Source organism: Pinus tabuliformis, chromosome 6 (genome assembly GCF_031772625.1).
Source record: "Pinus tabuliformis cultivar Carrire ecotype Pingquan chromosome 6, CPIR1, whole genome shotgun sequence".
Lineage (NCBI taxonomy): Eukaryota > Viridiplantae > Streptophyta > Pinopsida > Pinales > Pinaceae > Pinus > Pinus tabuliformis.
In genome coordinates this window covers 1066600545-1066618482 of record NC_142292.1, presented here as the reverse complement: position 1 = coordinate 1066618482, position 17938 = coordinate 1066600545, and positions in this window count along the sequence as shown.

The following is a 17938-nucleotide window of genomic DNA, read 5'->3' as shown; positions in this document are numbered from 1 at the left end:
ACTTTTATACATAGGTCATTTAATATGCAACAAATGAATAGGGAAAGAAGACCTAAAGAAAAATCGATAAAACCTCTCATGAGGAGAGATCTCAACCTATAGACCGATGAATACCCTAAAGAATACATGCAATATAAAGATATAAACTGGGTAGGGGATCAAAATATCACCTTTTATATCACAAAAATTGACTACACAAACTCTCTAACAATGTAAAAGAGCTATGATCCATACAGTGATTATGAAATATTGCCTTCCCAATATCAACGGATTACTAACTCTATCATGGAAAAACTCAAAAGTAATTATGACTTACAACCCTATTCAGGTAGACCAACTAGGGTGAGTCATCAGAAGAAGTCCCCAATACCATTACATGATTCCAATCCGATTCAGGATACTAGTTTCCCACAATCCAAAGTCTCAAAGAAAACGAAAGGGTTGTCAGCTAAGAAATGGAAGAATATCTAGGATCAAGATCCAAACTCAACTCAAGAACTTGGGAAGTTAAAGGACCCTATCCCTTCACAACTACCAACTTGACCTTGAACAAGAGTTAATCAAGATAAATTTTCTTATTCCTCTATTAGAACTAGCTCAAAACCTATCATATCAACCACTTATACAGAAACTTATGAACCCCTCTAAGAAAATCTCTCACAACAACACTTTAAACATCTAAGAATATCATCCTCATGTGGAATTTGGACCTCACATAGAGGAAAAAGATTATGAAAATCCTCCTTTATACATCACCTTGAATGTCCACAACAAATTGCTTCATAGTTGTATGTTAGATTCGAGAGCATCCCACAACACCATGCCTAAGCCGGTCACGATGGATCTAGGATTGGATAACTAAACCATACCATTACCTTTACTCTTTCGATTCTAGAAGGGTGAAATGTCTTAGACTCACAAAAAATTTCGTGGTTTCCCTCATGCAAATACCAAACAAAATCCTAGTTATGAATATAATGATAGCTGGCATATCAGCCTCATATGGCATGTTACTTTCTATATCATGGGTTGGGAAATTATGCGTTACTCTACAAATGGACTTATCATATGCCACCATACCAGTTTTTGATGATTAAGAATAAAGACTATACCAAGAGGCAAAACTCTAGTACATCATAAGTGATGCAAAAAATTCCAAGAACTTATCCATCTATGATGTAGAATAGTTGATGGGTTGTTATAGCTTATCTATGAATCTTTAAGTCATGATTGAAGTGGTATCACCCCCTGTTGAGATAGAACAACTATACGAATTGCATTCAATGTGGAAATTGTTTTTCAAAGGAGCATATTCCAGGGAAGGAACAGGGGAAGGAGTGGCCCTATTACCGCCCACAAGACATAACATCTCACTATATTTTAAACTATAATTTTATCCCACCAACAATGTTGTTGAATACAAGGTATTGATTCTAAGATTAGAAACAACCAATAAAATGGGGGCCAAAAACATCAAAGTTTTTTGTGATTCTGAGCTAGTAGTATTTCAAGTAAGAAACATCTACACCACCAATCGCCCTCTAATGAGGTCATATCACAATGTAATTTTGGATATTATTGAAATTTATTTTGATTCTTTTAACATTACAATTGTGCGTAGAGAAGAAACCAACATCTAGGTGCACTAGAAATAGCGGTCAGTGCTTTTGAAACCTCCTCCCAAGTCAAAATTGAAATATGAGGTATAAATTTCATACATGCATTCTATTCTAGATAATGTTAAACATTGTCAGGTTTTTTAAGACAACCAACAAGTAAGGAGGTTTCTTGAATTGGTGGACGAGTTTTCAGCCATCAATATTGACCTTGAGGGAGAAGCACTTGATATGGATCAAGAAGAGGAAGATTCGCAAGATGACAATACCAAGTTCTTGCACCAAGTCATAGGTCACAAAGTGATCCATCTCAAAAATAACTTCATCCCCAAAGGATTGGTCCCACTGGAGAAAATATTAAATCATAATGGCATTCCCACCATGCCATTTTTTCAACCTGTAGACCAAAATGTCAAAGAACACAAACTCGGTTCGAAACAGAACCCACAAAAGGAAAAAATTGCCAAGTATTTGCAAATCACATGCAATAAGAGGTATGTTGACTTATTTAAACAATTTAAGGATTTTTTTCATGCAGTTATGAGGATTTAAAAATTTATGACACTTTCATTATTCAACATAGAACACCATTAAAAGAAAATGCTAAGCCTTTTGTGAAAAACTTAGGAGATTCAATCCAATCTTGTTGCAAACTATAGAGAAATAGACTAGAAAGATGTTGGATGGAAAAACTATTGTGCCACTGAGATATTATCAATGGGTGGAAATTTTGGTACCAGTCATGAAAAAGAATGAAGACATTAAATTATGTGTCGATTTCAGGAATTTGATTAAATGTTCTCTAAAGATAATTATCCACTTCCCAAGACGGATCACTTGCTTCAAAAAGTGATAGAAGCCTCAAGAATATCAATGGTGGATGGATTTTCAAGCTATAGTTAGATAGTAATGCACCCAAATGACAGAGATAAAACTGCATTCACAATTCCATGGGGCACATTTATGTATGAAAAAATTCCTTTTAGACTAATGAACACAGGGATCACTTTCCAAATATCTATGGATGTTGCATTTGTTTGAGAGAGAGAGATAAGTTCATAGTAATTTATGTGGATGACATGAATGTGTTCTCAAAATTAGATGAAGACCATTTGGAGCATCTGAGACAAAACTTCTTGAAGTGCAGAAAATTTGGTTTGTCATTGAATCCCAAGAAGTCATTCTTTCCTTGCAAGAGGGAAAATGTTTAGGAGATATAGTTTCTAAAGAAGGTGTCAGAATTTATTCGGAACGAGTAGAACCTATGTCAAAGATCGACCTACCTCAGAATAAGAAGGAAGTCCAATCATTCTTAGAAAATATCAACTTTATGCTCAAGTTCATTGTGAATGTAGTAGATCTCTTAAAATATATAACAAGCATGTTAAAGAAGAACAATGATGTGAGATGGACACCAAAAGATCAGGTATCTTCGAACAAATTAAAAATTCTATCATGGAAGTGCCAATCCTAGCCAGAACAAACTTTTCAAAATACTTGTATATCTTCTCTGGTACTTCCGAACACACCATTTCCACAGTCCTTCTAAAATAAAATGAAGAGGGGAATGAGAAACCCATAGAATTTTTTAGTTGTTATTTAAGAGATGCAGAGCTGAAATACATTATTCTGGAAAATAAGGCATATTCCATGGTAAAGGCATTTAAGGCATTCCAAGAATATTGGTTTCATTACAAATTAATAGCATATGTGCGATAAGAAGAAGTGAAAGAGATACCTACATAACCTAATAGTGATGGTAGATGGGGAAAATGAATAGAAAAGTTTCAAGAGTATGGCATGGAAATCAAGCCCACAAAGCTTTTCAAAAGCCAGGGATTGGCTAAATTACTCATAAATACTAACCATGTCGTGTTGGAAATGTGCACTAATGAAGATCTTTGTAACATCTGTGTGGAGGAGAATCCACAAGAACCTCCTTATTTTGATGAATAGAATCCACAAGAACCTCTCATTACAATAGGAAGGAATCCACAAGAACCCTTCCGAAAGGACCTTTCAATTTTCCAAAACTCATTATGGTATCGTCATATCATATTCTTCCTGCAGAAAGTATAATGTCTGCCTAAATTTCTTTATCCCAAATGCAGGCATCTGAAGTCAAAGGAAATTAAGTATTGAATTATGGATTAAGGCCTATATGATCTTGTTTGCATCCTCAATAATTTCATCACTAAGGACCAAGTGCAAGAGATAATTTCATAGTTCCATCGAGGCATGTATAGAGGACATCAAGCATGGAAGGTCACATCCTAAAAAAATATTGAGAGCGGGATATTATTGGTGTTCCCTGTTCAGAGACACAAATTCTACTGTCAGGGCTTGCGCAAAATGTAAAATGTTTGGAGGAAAAAAAAACTCAAATATTTACCATTGAAACCAATCAAGGTTCAAGTTGCCTTTCAATAGTGGGGATTGGTGGGAAACACAAATACATTCTCACGGTTACTGACCATTTCACTAAGTGGGTAAAAGCCATTCCAAACTACAAGGTCGATGAGAAGGTTATCATTTATTTCTTGGAATAACATTCTCTATAGGTTTGGATTTCCCAGAAGGATAATCATAGATAATGGCCAAACATTCAAGTATTTTAAGATGATGCATTTTTGTCAAGATTCTAGCATAGAGTTGGTGAATTCCATAACTTATTATCCTCAGAGAAATGGATTGGCAGAAACATCAAACAAGAACCCGATGAGAATCAGTAAGAGGATGTTGGAAAAAAACCAAAAGAGCTGGGATGCAAATCTCAAGCATGCGTTATGGGCGAATAGAAACAACACCAAAAGAGCTATCGACACCTCACCTTATCAGCTAGTGTATGGCACAAATGTCATATTTCCTATGAATCTTACCCTAAAAATATAAAAATATTACAGGAAGATGCATTAGGTATTAGCCCAATGCATAAGAGAATTTATAAGGTGATAGAGAAAAAGGAGGAGACCTTGAGAAAAATTGAAGCCCGCCATCAAAAGATGAAAGTTGTCTTTGATAAGAGATTAAAGGAATATAGTCTGTGAGCTAGGGAGTGCTAAAATGGGACTCAATCTGAGCCGATAAAGGTAAACATAGCAAGTTTTAAAATCTATGGATTGGCCCATTCCAAGCATAGGAGGTTCTGGATAGTAATATGTATCATCTGGAAACCCTTGAGGGACATTTCCTCGAGAACCCTATAAATGGAAGGTTTCTAAAGAATTTATTCACCTGAATACAATTTTATGCAAAAAAAAAGAGAGATGATTATTTTCTTCTATTCTCAAGAAGCTTTCATTTTCTCAATAAATTCATAAGAAGAGACAGACGCATTTTCGAGTAGACCCCACAACCCAATGGAAGAAGGCACTAGAACTGCAATTTTTCAACACAACGCAGGGGTAAATTGTCCCCCATGGAGTCAATGTTGGTATCAATAATATAGCACCCCTCGCATGCACCGAGTTGAAGACACAAAGTCCATACCTTGGGTTCATTGCAATGAAAAAGGAAAAAGGGCACCAGAGATAACCAGGTGAGCTTCGTCGTTATTCGGGCATCGAAACTAATTCAAATCACCATCAGCATACCACATCACCAACATGAGAGCATGGGTGTGCCACACTATGGGAACCAGAGACACCAATGTTGGGACTTGTATGTTGACTAGATCCAATGGTGGCAGCACCCAGCTATATGACAGCTTGGGATGCTCCATGCCACATGGTTATGTGATCGATAACACCAAAAGGGTGATGCAGAGGAGACACATGTAACTCTCTCAGGTCATCCACACACCTTGAAATATTTCAAATGTCGAGGGCTCGACACTATGAAGTGATGCCATGTGTCCTCCATGTGGGCAACCCACTCACCACCTATACATGTTACACTCACCATGCATGGATTCTGGTCACCTACCCAGTCATCTACCATGTGTCAACACTATATGCCTAGTCATCCTCCACATGTCTTACCCCACCTCTTGCACACTTCATTATGATGTCACTTAATCCCTCGACCAACTTGCACACTGGAAAATTCGACGATAATGAAGGTACTGCATCCAACTATTGTGGGAGCTCTATGACATGGAGTTGCATAATATATAACATAATGGAGGGATGCAGTGGGCATTATGTGTCGCCTCCTTGTTCATTCCAAACCACTCTGTAAAATTTAAATATCGGCCATTGACCTTGCGAAATGTTGATGCATGGACTCTCCATGTAGGCTACCTACATGCCAAGTCTGCGCAACCCATCCACCCTACCCTACCACCCAGTCAACCACTGCGTCAACCCACGAGGCCTAATCACTATGTGCGGTCAGTTTACCAATTTTTCAGTACTACATCTTGTTGACGTTAACATGACATCACCCAAACTTTTCCCAACCAAACCCTGCCATGTGTCCAATCCAAAACTCCTATAAAAGTCTTAGGGGACCCATTTTCTTAATTTTCTACTATAGTCACTCTATAGTTCGCTTTCACACTCATCTGATTACCTTGCTAAATTCTACCCATTTTACAGGCATACTTGGAAATTCAAACTTTAATTTGGATACGTGTTGCAAATCTATCCTGTTGAAGTCATCTATCTTGACAAAATCTTGGATTTTGAAGCTCAAGGTCAAACCCTTATGCTCCTGTGAAAACACACACTTTCAACTAAAAAACCCTAATACCAGTGGTTAAATCTTGTGCCAGCGCCAAATTCATTCATTTTTTATGGTCATGAGATGAATTCCCTGTGAAATTTATAGAATTTGAGCTCAAATTCATTGGTGAAATCCTAAATATTTCTTCTTGCACATGTCATCTTGTCCAAACCTCCCTAAATTCGAAAGATACTTCCTCTAATCACTCTCCAATCCCCTGCTACCATGTGGAACTTCCTTACTAGCTTCCTTAATCCTCCAATAATCTCCAATTTTCCCCTCCAATAATCTCCAATTTTCCCCATTATCTTATTTTATTTAGCCAGTGGTTTTCAACAAGTCCACTCTTTTCAAATGGCATCATCGTCAACCAAAAGTTTTGTTAATGTTTAGACCAACGAAAAGTCCAAAGAACTAGAGCTCATGGATGAATAGGAAAATGTGTGTGATGCATTATTAACCACACAATTTATGAAGAGGGATATTCAAGTTGTGCTAAACTAGCGAACTGTTAAAAGATGGAAACAACATGAACGCATCCAGTATAGTCTTTTTCATTCTTGCATAGGTTTTCCATTTCCCAGAAATGGTGACCAGGTGTGCCGCAAGATACTTAACAAGAAAAACGATAGTTGCTTCACCCAATATGGAAAAGAAATAATTAGAGTGACTTTGGGTGCCATCTCAGTTATGTTTGTATTTCTTGCCAGGAGCAATTTACACAAGTTAAATAAAGGAGAGATCGAAGAGAAGTGTAATAGCCTATCACTAGATGTCCAACAATAAGCAGACAATAGTTGTCTCCAAAAACAAATGGTGCCTCCTTTTGGTCAACCTCCTTATCATATCTCAATTTTTGAACCTATGTTAGTGGTATCTTTCTCCATGATTTCCCAAGTCCTGGGTCTTGATACTAGTATCTTTGTAAGTGAAGCTACCTAGATATATTGGTATCCTTGTATCACCCATCTACCAAAGCCTATATCCAATTTGATTTTCCTCGGTTCCTATCAGATGAAATACATTCCCAGATGATACAATTCAAGGAAGGAAAATCCTTCCATTACCAAACCTATTTATTCCATTTTTTCATTCATCAGCAATATCCCTACCTTGAGCATATTAATCCCATGATGGCCAATGAACATAAATCCATATTACTAGCTTAGGAATTTTTCCCATGGTCCGTAAAACAAAAATTAACCAAGGCATTTTTTATTACATCTCTTCCTTCATCTTAGTTGTATACACCCTCCTGCATGGTCAACTTATGCCTAGAGTCCCTCCTTTCCTTACGGAGACGTCACATTTCACCCCAAATACTCAAGTCTATGACTGCTACCTTTTCAAGTACTACACAATCATCGCAGTATATGGTTTTGAAGAACAACCATATTAACGGCCCACATTCCTCACACCTCGCATCTTTGCTTTGGAATACATCTAATAAATATTGGCTAGTGAAAAGGTGCAATTTGTCTCAAAGAAAGTGAAAATTATATTCCATGTTCCTCAAAATGATGGACCTCTATGTGTGAATTCAAGGAATGCTCTAGAGACTGCGGAGAAGATACTAGAAAGTTTCAACTTCTCAAAAGATAGAGCTTGGAAATATGATCTGCACAATATTGTCTATGAGTTGATAAAGGATAAGGATCGAGAAAATCACAAGCATGATCCAAATCCTATGGTACAAGAGTGTGCAAATAAGTCTACCTGGGAATAAGTCAAGGTCATCCTACATTCATATGAGCCATAGTTTTCTCATCTCTATGGGCAGAAGTGAGGCACTTTTGAGACCATGGATGTGGAGGGAGGAGAAGAGTTGAGCTCAAATAAATCCAGGACATATAAGGCACCTGGAGATGAATATGATGAAGATGAGGAAGATACAGAGTCCCAAGCTTTAGTTTTATATAATTTCCAGCAAACCACCCCTTGGAAGAAGCATTTATAGTGGAAAATTGGCCTTATGCCATATCAAAACTAGATTCAATAGAGTTAGGAGAGGTGTCCAAGCCTCGATACATGTTAATTGTAGATAAATTCATATAGATTGTCAAACAAGCCTCTAAAGAAATTAAAAATGAAATCAGGAAAGAAAAAATAAGCCACACCATCCCACACAAGTCAAGACTGCTTTGGATTATGATATGGGCATTTTCAAGATGGTGGTGTTGTGATCCAAAGTAGAGAACACAATGTCTATGTCAGATTACCAAGTACATCAAGTGTCTTTACATGCAAACAATATCCCATATACTAACATCATGGACTTGAACTTGCAAGTGACACACTTGATGCATAGGCAGATGCACCGAAACAATGGCACATCCAAGAAGTTGCAAGATATGTATACCAAGGCTAGTGCTCAATTGAAATAATGGAATACAGTCGACAGGGCTAACACGATAAATATAAAACACATGGAAGATAAAATCATACATTTGGCCACATATCTTAAAGATTTTCAAAAATATAATAAGCTACTAGAGGAAAAGAACACATAAATTTCCTCAATGAAAAATCATCTTAAAGTCCCAAACACACACCCTATGCAGACTATGGAGCTAGCAACAATAGAAAAAGGAAAGTCAAGAATTAAAATTAAAACTACATCATGCCCTCACAAGGAGAAAATAATATCAAGATCATATCACGTTTGCTAGAACAGCAGATCCAAGGGCTAAAAGAGAAGAGAGAAGAGACCATGCAACCGCAAAAAACTCCTAACATATTAACAGGGCAAGTAAAATCCTTAACAATGTCTGAAGATGCGAAGAAGTTGCAAGCCCTGCTCATAACTTAAAATGAATAATTGAAGGCTAAAGAAAAGGAACTCAAAGGAACCAAGATAGAAATGTATCGAGCCTAGGAGCATGTTCAAAAGGTTTAGGCAGAGCTAGATGTTCTGAGAAGAAAACACCCGAGCAAATCAACTTTCAAATCTGCTAGAAGGAATATTTGGGAAAAAATCATGAAGCTAGTACAAAAGCGTTTGGGGCACGTGGAGCTGATCCATGAAAATATAGAAGTGGTCAGGCTAGCTCACAGAGAAATTAATGCACTCAAGAGCACCATTGGGGAAACTCTAGCCAAAGTTGGAACAATTACAAAATATCTTAATTGTATGACCAAAGAAGAAGTTACAAAGGTATAGCTGGATAGATCCCATCTAGTGGCCAGGGAAAATTAGCTGAAGAGGAAGAAGAAATTGATAGTAGCAATGGAGAAGAAATTAGAAGACATAATAAATGAGGTACAATATTTCAAAAGTAGACGTTAAGTGTTATACAAGAATAATTTCCCGCCTCTCTTTGATGGACATGGAGATGTGTACACCAAAGAATCCCTCATGAATAGTTTGAATGCTATTAAAGAAGACCAAAAGTCTTTGGCGAAGATGATCGTCCTTTACAAGGAAAATATATCATGAAATTATATGAAGATAATTTTGAGCTCTTATTCATGCTAAAGCACATATTTAAGCAACTCGGAAAATTGGATTATGAGCCAAGCACAACCTTGGAAGGACACATCGTGGAGGCACGGACATGTGATGTTCCAATAGGAAATGAATGGAAAAACATATCAAGCTTGTACAAGTTGGATATACAAAAGGGACTTCCACTAATATCATAGGGAACGTCAACAGAGGCAGGTTCAAGCTCAAGACCCCCACCACAACAATAATAACAACAACAGGTGCAGCTTCAATGGTCAGCACTGGCATCGGCACCATTGATATTGTCACCAGCCCAACCACAGTAGTGCTCGTCCCAAGGAAGCGATGACCAAGAGAGAGAACGAAGATCCATTATAGAAAAATCTAAGGGGACTCGCTCTACAACTCGCAGATATTTCAAGAAGTTTCTAGAAGATGTTAGTTACACTAAAATTGGCAATTTTGTAAAGAATATTGGTGGTTTATCAAATAACACTAGTGATTTAGGGTAAGGTCTTGGTTCTTGAGTGCTTATATATAGGCCTCATTTTTTAATTCAAGGAGGGAAAAATTTTGGGTTGCAGGGAAACTCTGTCAAAATTAGTTTTGGAATTGTTGGGAGGTTTTGAAGCTATTCAAAGAAGGAATCCTACAATGACTCGTAGGTTGTATTTCTTTTTTTCATGTAATTTCATGTACCCACCTCATTTTTGAAACTTTGCTACATATGAATACAATTTCATGCAATTTTCATGGCATTTTGTGTTGTAAACTTGATTTGTTATGATGATGGTATAGAATTGTTAAACTGAAGTGAATTTTGGCATCAATATGATGGTTTACTTTAGTTTTTGCAAAATTTATCAAGGTTGTTTGAAGAGTATCTTGACTTCTTTGATAGGTTTTACAAGGGTTTTAAAAGAAATGAAAAATTTCAAGAATATTGTGTTTTCTAGTAGTTGAATTCTTAATTGATCAACTACCCACCATATTTTGACAAGTTTAAAGGAATTCTTAATTGATCCTTTAAACTTGTTGAGACTTGTTCTCCATTTTCCCAAATTTAATTTTTCAAAACTACTCATGTCAAACCCAAGAGTCATGAATGCTCCAACTTATTATTAGTGGAATACAACCTAGCAAAATTTTATTTATGATCGACATTTTTCCCCTAGATTCTCAAATGAAGATTTTCATTTCAATAGAAACCAGTGTTTAATTTGAATAAGATTCATACATTATATTTGTGCTTTCTTGAAAACTCATCATAAATGTGGAATGTATGTGACAATTATACTTTAAATACATCATATATCAGTTAGACCACAACTAATGAAGTCACTTCATTTAAAGTTGTAATAAACCCATGCACCTAGATATATATCATTGCATATATACTTGAATACTCTTTCAATGGTTGCCATAGTTCTTCATGTTATCCCATTTTCTTGTGACACTTTAAAGGAGAAAATTAGATGCATGAGACTTGAACCTTAATTCTAAATCTAAAAAATCAATTAGATTCAAGTCAGAGCTACTCAGTCATTTCATAACAATACATTCACAGGAAAAATATGAATATATGATCTTATTTGCTACAATTTTGAGTCATCTATATTTCTTTGTTGAAGTTTTAGTCCAAGAACAAATAAACTAAAATATTAAGCCTAGAAATTGCATACTTGTTGTAGCAGCTACAACCACCCTCCAAAATTTTTCCTTAGCTTCGTTTTGGAGCCTCCCTACCAACTTTTCACAGCACCTTGTCTTGTTTCGTCAAGTGCACAAGATTCAGTGTTTTCTTCCACAAAGGAAGCCTGTCGATCATAGCTCGATGAATTCTCCTCATAGGTTAATCACTCAAACTTGGTCCAGCTGCAAACTGAGAAAATCCCCCAAGAAATTGTACAATTCTGGAGGGAAACTAGCCTTCCCTCTAGAAATTGCGCAATCCTGACTGGCAGTCTGCTGGGCTCCAGAATTGCGCAATTTTGGCAGTCAACACTCATAGTGAAAATTGCGTAATTTTCCCCAGCAGGGTTGCTCAGCCTAGAATTTGTGCAAATCTAGGCAGCAGTCAGCTGCTTTGCCTAGAAATTGTGGAAATCTCATGGGCAGCCAGCCCAGCTCCCAGCCAGAAATATGCATTTTCTCCCAGCAGTCGAACAGCTTCTTTCATGTGCATCTGAGTTGACAGGTTCCCTCCGGGACCAAAAAAAAAGACTTGCATGCATGGGTTGCTTCTCCCAAGGCAGAATGCAAAGTCATCCCTTGTTTCAGGTATCTATTTGTGGCAGTTGGCGGTTACATGTAAGGATCATTTTAGAAACCTCCCACCAAGTGTTGCTTTCCCTAGATTTGTGGCATGCGCCTCACAACCTTGGTTTTATCAAAACTCATCAACCGAATTCTACAGATATCATGCCTCACATCAACCTTGCATCTCTGACATCCCACATCATGTCTAGGAGATGTCAGCACATTCAGCTCAGCTGTTTTGGGGTAAGCCCGCTTTCCATGTCTTGTGTTGCATTTCTGGTGCTTTTTGTTTTTTGCTCCATATGAATGTTGTCTTCTTGATTTTAGTGAATGCTTGTTATCATTTTGATACATACTAGCTTGTACTAGAACTGTTTCAGTTTTTGTTGCTATCTCACTGTTGTTTCATGCATGAAACTGTTTTGCACGAATAGTCGTCGATTTAGCGACTCGCTTCACCACATGCATGTTGATCTGTTTACTGAATATTTCATTCAATGTTTGATTGCATGATAAATCACTTCTTTTTTCGCTTAGTGTCGCCATGCAGTCACTTCCGCATTTTCTTTGAGTTGCCCGTCGATGAGTCTAGCCAACCTTGGCCCAGACTCTGCCTTCACTAAGACAGAATTGCACAATCCAGGGAAGGAAGGCTCTATCTTCCTCTCTAGAAATATGCATTTCTACCTAGTAGTTGTTCCCCAAGCCTGCTTTATGCAATCCTTGGGGACAGTGACTGCTAACCCAAAAAATTGCGCAATGCAGTCACTGAGCCTGCAGTCATTTCCATTTGAAATTGTGCATTGTGTAATTCCAGCAGTCAGCAGTTATGCTATATTGTGAATTGCGTAGTTCCAACAGTCAGTCAGCATCTCAACAGCCCAGACTGTGCCTTACTTAGTCTAGGCAATCAGTCTCCTGACCTCCCGGCCGAAATTATGCAACCCTCATGATCATTCACCCAAGTTTGTTGCAAGTTAGTTCTCAAGTTAATTTTGGTTTTCGACTAACAGATTGCTTTCCATGAGTGTTTCCATGTCTCTAGGTATCGCAAGTGTTCATCTTCCTCTCAGCAATATAGGTATAATGGTTCCAGGAGAGCAGAGTTGAAGACACCATTCAAAGCACACTTGGGGATGCCGCCGATCAAGTGTCTATGAGCTTGCCTACCCACAAAGACATCAAGTTTTTCATAGATAAGGACATCAAGATATGATGGCAGCAACATCATGAACATTAGTTGAAGGCAGCATACCAAATGCAGTGAACGCGAGAGAAAGGTTGTAAACAACACAGAGGCAGAACAAAGTTGCAACCTCAAGATGATCCACTGATGGTGAAAGAAAATTTGGAGACTCGGGCTATGAGGTGACGGCGTGACATGAAGATCACGTGAAGATAGAAAATGCAACAAATAAGTAGTTGCATGTGTCCAAGTAGAAACTCAAGGAAGAACATGAGTTTCACAGACAAGCGAATGAGTTGCAGCAGGAACAGGAACAACAGGGGGCGCAACATGCATTCATGGATGAAACTACGCCCGTACAAGTTATATATCCATCCCAGCAACTGGCATGGAGCAGACATGGTGAGCAGTGTTGTTGATCGAATGCAAGGGATTCAACAGCATGCATATCATTGTGTGCATGCATGCGATCCAGCCCATTCAGCACACTAACCAAGGTGAAGACAAGAAGAAAGTCCAACTAGATTTCGGCATGTAGTTGACAGTTTATGTGCATGACCACCAACACACACTGGAGGATCAGCACGGACACTATTCATCATTGTGTTTCCGGTTCATCAACATCCAGGAAGACCATGCGCATGTTAGCAAATGAGTTGGATGGAGGAGCCATACCAATGCACCCGGATGCAACGGAAGCAAGAGTTCGCTTCAGCAAGATGTCACCATGGGGTGCATGCACACCATCATGGACGACCAAGCTTGGCATCAGCTCACCACCTTCACCATCACAAGCATGTCAAGGACTTGGTCTCACCACAACAGACCGAGTGTAAGTGATGTCTTGCATGGCTTGCTCAAGCCATTTTGTCTCACATGAGTACATATGCATTGTAATGTAACGTCTTGTCAAGTGTAATTCAAGTGTCAATAGTTGGATGTGACAGTCATAGAGTAGATGAAGAGTCATGAGGGTAGGTGAACTATCACAAAGGGGAATGTCAATGGTCACCCCACCCTTTGTTACAAATAGTCACTCATAACTCATTGTAGAGGCTTTTGGTCATCCAAGCTCCTGATAAGACTATCTTGGAGAGAACTTGGATAGTATTGTAACACGCCTTGGCTTCTCCACTACACGGAGCTAGTACATATCTTCGGAGGATCAAGTGGATGTGGTTGTAACGTTCCACTATTGGGACTAGTGGTTGGACATGGATGTATTGTATGACTGGAACTTACACTTCTTTATATAATAAGAGCCAGCACGTTTCATGCATATGTCATATTGTATTCCAACTATCGTGTTTACTCTAAATGGTATATGTATCTGTTTTAGTACGCATGCATGTATGAACTATTTTGTATGCAATTGTATGAATCTTGTTGCAGATGTGTTGTTGGTTTGAACATCACTTTGTATTGCTCGTTATCTTGCTTTCCAACCAGTGATGCATCTTTTCTTGTGTGTTCCCTTCCAAGTCGAGTATTGTTACAGGTTTCCAAGGGGCACACTCACCTCACTCCCCATGTGTTAGAACCTCTCATGCACCTTCCTTGACTTGCCGCAACTATCACACCCTTACTACCAACAAGGTTATCTTACTTGCCTCTGTGTGAAATCTTGGTTAAGGCATTACCATACGACCCACTGTTGGGACTCCTACAGCAAACGGTCTGAGGTCTAATTGGGACTTCTTACCAAGGAGATCCCCTGAGATGTTGGCAGGTCCAGCATCTTTAACAATACTATACAATGAGCAATATTTGATATAATAATATATGGCTTTACGTGTTGATTCAAATAGAATATCATTAACATAACAACAAACTAAGATCACACTTAGATGTCCCTAGACTCTACACTACAACACAACATAGTGTGACTCTAGGGCCCCAAAACTCCACAAGTCCAACATTGTACATTCCCTTTCCTGGACCCATTAACATATTCATTTACTTTTGGGGGTTTTCTTCTACTAATTGTTGTGGAATTTTGTTGTTATTCATTCCTGACAAAAGTATTGAACTTCCCATTCTTCCATCCTTTCTTGTATCTTAATGAATTTGGCCCTTTTGCTTTGAAATTTACCTTATCTTTATTCTTCTAATATGTTTGAAATTCAGTCATGTCTGTATTTTTCATAGCAATACCTCATATTTTGGATGGCATCCTCCAGGGTATTTGGCTCACCAAAATCTATTTTGTCTTGGTAAGCATGTGGCAATCCACTAAGATACCTCTGGATATTTTCCTTCTCATCTTTGATGTAAGGCACATACCTCAGTAGCTCCAAGAATCTACTTGTGTACTAATAAACTGTCAATTTCCCCAAATTGTGTTCATAAAATTCTTTGGCCTCGTTGTCATAGTAGTTTTTAGGTAGGTACTTCTCTGAAAATTATTTTTCAAACTTTCTCCATGACAACTCTTTCTCCTTGATGTCCCTAACATTCTTCAAATCTTCCCACCATATGTTAGATTTTCCTTTCAAACTGAAAATAGCTACTATGGCCTTCATGTTCTTAGAGAATTCATGCACCTTGAAGTACTTCTTCATCCCCAACAACTAAGATTCTACCTCTTCAACCTTCTTTACCTGTCCATCAAAGGTAGGGGGCTTTGCTTTCTTGAAATCCTTTGGCACTAAATGCTTGTTACTTTTCCTCTGGTGATGGTGTTTCTTAAATGCAATATCTGATGATTGGTTAGTTGTATTTGACTCTCTTTCCATAGTGTTGAGTAGAACTATGCCTTCATCAGCATGCCTAGGTATTTTCCTTGATTTTCTTCCTCCTTCCCTGTTGGTGTCCAACATTTTCCTTTAGACTTATTACTGGCTAAGCTTGGACTTGTGCCTATCTAGATAATTGGCAACAAGTTCTTTTTGTTTCTGCCTTTGCAAGTTTGATAGATATACAATATCACAACATTTACATTTTCTTATCTTTCTTGTGTTGTGACAATATTTTCAATATCTTCTTTGCAGCTTCTTAATTCAACTCTTATGATTCTAAGGATGTCCATCCAATCATGGGAGTCTTCGTCTTTCCTTTTCCCAACTGAATCTTCTTCTTAATCATGATGGGATCTATTTGTGCCATATTGTTCCATCATGCTACTCGTCCCTTTTTTTCTCTCTCTTTCTATTCCTTGATGTTTTCTTATGTGTTGTTACACACACATAACTATTAGCCAACCAAAAATGAAATATAAACACAATTACCCATCACCTCGTAATATTTACAATAAGCTTGTTGATGTAAAACCATATAAAACATCAAATCTTAGTTAGTATGCATATTTAAAGATAAAATAACCAATCAGGGATCCTGTCAAATTAAACATCATATTAACTATAACTTAAAATAAATACACATCTGTAACAAAAAGGAAACGAGCAGGTCAAATACTCATCCTAAGCGTATGCGTGTGAGCCTCTTCAAGTCCAATGTTGAACCATGCTCTGAAACCACTGTGTATTAGATCCTCCCACCTCCTTTGGTTATTCTTTGGCAATGGAAGGTGTTACATCAAAATTAACCCAATATCTAAGGTTTATTATGAAGATGGGGTCACAAAAATCCTATTTTTCCAGCTTCCTTGAAACTCAAATCAAATGCCACCAAGGTGTTTGGCTCATCAAGAGCTTTCTGACAATATAAATTTTATCTCAATCCAACTTTCGGATTAAAACTTATTCCCATTTGAAAAAAGATTCATTAATTCCCCTGCCTCGTCCTCATGCACCCCACGTGGCACTGTCACGTCACCCATAATCCCACGTGGCTCCCACCACACCATTGTGCCCAATGTCATCGCGTTGGGGCATGGAATAGACTCCCTTCTGATTTTTTCATAGTGATATGAAAATATTCACGAGAGTTACTGGGAAATTTTATTGTTTGGTTCCTCCCATCATATCGCGGTCATTTCCTAGATTTCAACCAAAGTAGAGTGACAATAAACAAAAGACATAGATTGATATTTCTCTATCAATAGGTGCTACACTTCACATCATAACCTCTATCACTTCTGACAAGGTATGACACATGGTGCCACTTGGCAGCCACATCACTTGACTCACTTTTTCATGATGACATTAAGATGATATCACCCTATCCCATGGCCTCCTCTGACGGTGCCACGTGTCATCCAAAAATGGGGCTTTTGGCCATCTAATAGGGTCCATTCCACTTTCCATGTGTCATGCCATAAAGGCACCACATCAAAAATATTTATGTGTCACCTTACATTTGGTTTCCTCGTAGATATACCCAGCTTATGTGGCACCTACCACCTCATCTCATCTAGTGGGTTCCACAAGGTTAGTTCCCTTTGTGCAAAATAAAACTTTTATTTATATCTAGTCTCAGAGAAAATATAGGTGCGCACAAATTTTGTACTTGGTAATTATCTCAGACCCTTGGATCCTTGCATACATCTATTGTCCTTGTGTTGATTTGGCCCTCCATCAGTAACACTTCCAGTGGGGCGCTATCTGGATAACATATAGAATCTGGTTCATGCCCAATTCTAGAGCTTATTCTAGAGAACATAGGATTGTTTGGCCCAGATGTCCAGACTCGCAGATTGACCAGCTCTACCCATGGTGGGACCCACCCCAAATTCACAACCTTCTCGCCAAAATTTGGATTCATTTACATCAAGCCTCATGCCTATAACCTATGTGCGGGCCCCACTATGGATATTGTCTTGTTCCAAGGTCATTCAGCTCTGAATGTGTCCAAATCTATCTAGCACAC